Genomic DNA, 2,603 nt, shown 5'->3' on the forward strand with positions numbered 1-2,603 from the left:
TGATTGGAAAAAGTAACCTTTGATAAAGTATTTTAACTGGTATCAGGGCCTATATTTATTACATTTCTCTCTTGCATACTTTGGATCATGATACGGTTAAGAGGTACAGTTTTTTTATTTGGGAAGATTTCTTCACTACCATTTTATGAAATCTATGCAGAAGATCTCAGTTGTAAATACATCCTTTGCCTGAGTTGTACATATTTTTATTGCTACTATAGCTCAGTTTGGAAATGGTTCTCGTTGCATTATCACAGCTTATTTTCAAATTACAGGTTTTCTTTTTTGGGGAAATTAATGTCACATAAAAGATATTTGTAATATGAGGATTATCATTTTTATGTCTGTTATTAAACAAAAGATTGCCTCTTTTTGAAGTAACTATTTTAAATTCTACATTTTAACATCTGAAATCTTCAATTAACTGATGTTGTGATGATTAATTGGCTTTTTATTTATTAGCCGTATGCGGAGTAATGTCACCTCTTAACAATTAGTGATATCTTGAATTTGATGAAATACAGCAGTTTACTGTTCAGTTTACTCATGGTTTAGCCCCAGAAACATTGAGCTAGTGCTGAGATTGGTAGAGTGAGTTGAGTAGCAATGAGGTAGGTAGACAGAATGTTTATTCTGTGTCTTTTTAAAGGCATTTACATATTCTTATCTCAGTTTTGATGAGAGGATCGGGATATGTAAGGACTTCAAGCTAAACATAGTAATGAAAACTCTCATTATATGGGCTTCATTAAAAGCCAGAATGAGGCCGGGTACAGTGGCTCACGCCTGTAATCCCAGTACTTTGGGAGGCTAAGGTGGGTAGATCACCCTAGGTCAGGACTTTGAGACCAGTCTGGCCAATATTGCGAAACCCTATCTCTACTAAAAATAAAAAACAAAACAAAACAAAAGCTGGGCGTGGTGGTGCATGCCTGTAATTCCAGCTACTTGGGAGGCTGAGGCAGTAGAATCGCTTGATCCTGGGAGGTGGAGGTTGCAGTGAACTGAGATGACACCACTGGACTCCATCCTGGGTGACAGTGAGACTCTTCTAAATTAAATAATCAATCAGTCAATCAGTGGACTCCAGCCTGGGTGACAGTGAGACTCCTCTAAATTAAGTAATCAATCAGCCAGCCTGCCAGCCAGCTGGAACCCTAAATTGAAGTGAATGTTCCTGTCTTTTCACACAGAGGATTACATAATTTGCCCTTTCTCTCTCCTCAATCTATTTTCCCTCTTAAAGATTTCATTGCCTTTCCAGATTTCAGCTCTAACCTCTTATTGTTTCTTTTTTGGTGACTTGGTGCTCTTGTCTTCCTTCTTTGTCATTAACTTTTTTCTTTTAACTAGTAGACTTTTTTTGGTTGGGGGAGCAGTTTTCGGTTTACAGAAAAATGAATGGAAAGTATGGCAAGTTCTTATACATCCTCCCTTCTCTCCCAGATTTCTCCATTTAGCATCTTGCATTAGTGTGGTACATTTGTTATAACTGATGAGTCAATATTGATGTACATTATTATTAACTAAAGTCCATAGATTAAACAGGGTTCACTGTGTTGTACATTCAATGAATTTTGACAAATATATAATGACATGTATCCACTATTACAGTATCATACAGAATAGTTTCATTGTCCGAAACATCTTCTGTATGAGTTTTTTCTCATGCTGCTAACAAAGATATACCCGAGACTAGGTAATTTATAAAGGAAAGAGGTTTAATGGACTCACAGTTCCACATGGCTGGGAAGGCCTCACAATCATGGCAGAAGACGAAGGAGAAGCAGAGGGACATCTTACATGGTGGCAAGCAAGAGAGAATGAGAGCCAAGCAAAAGGGGATACCCCTCATAAAACCATCAGATCTCGTGAGACTTGTTCACTACCACGAGAACAGTATGGGGGAAACTGCCCCCATGATTCCATTACCTCGCACTGTGTCCCCCCCACAACACATGGGAATTATGGGAGCTATAATTCCAGATGAGATTTGGGTGGGGACACAGTCAAACCATATCACCCTATTTTCTACTTACTTATTCCTTTTTTTTTTGGTACCCTACTCCAGCCTCTGGCAACCACTGGTCTTTTTACTGTCTTCTGTAGATTTAACTTTTCCAGAATATCAGATAGTTGGAATCATGCAGATTGGCTTCCTTCACTTAGCAATATTCTTTTAAGGTTCCTCTATGTCTTTCATGGTTTGATAACTCAATTCTTTTTATCATTGGATAATATTTCATTGTATAGCTGTAACAACAGTTCATCCACTCACCCATTTAAGGATAGCTTGATTGCATCCAAGGTTTGACAATTATGAATGGGAAGTTAGCCTTTTAAAACACAAATATTATGTAAAGTACCTCAAGTCACCTACATAAAAAAGGTTGAGCTAATTCAGTATCTTAAGCCTTAAAGAATGATAACTTTTATTTTTGTGTAAACATTTCTAATTGTATAGTTGGCTCATAACTGTGCTCAGTAAATGTGTGTGAAATTACTGAAAATGAGAGAAGGAAGGAGGAATTGAAGAGAAGAAGTAGGAAAAGCCGGACGCGGTGGCTCACGCTTGTAATCCCAGCACTTTGGGAGGCCGAGGC

The 2,603-nt window shown here is 37.8% G+C and overlaps 1 protein-coding gene across 1 annotated transcript in view; it reads left to right on the plus strand.

The window, feature by feature from the left end:
- Positions 1 to 2,603, plus strand: part of DOCK7 (dedicator of cytokinesis 7) — a 228,751-nt gene that overhangs the window by 18,476 nt on the left and 207,672 nt on the right. The gene's annotated exons all lie outside the window — the stretch shown is intronic.

Source organism: Cebus imitator, unplaced genomic scaffold (genome assembly GCF_001604975.1).
Source record: "Cebus imitator isolate Cc_AM_T3 unplaced genomic scaffold, Cebus_imitator-1.0 Scaffold135, whole genome shotgun sequence".
Classification (NCBI taxonomy): Eukaryota; Metazoa; Chordata; class Mammalia; order Primates; family Cebidae; genus Cebus; species Cebus imitator.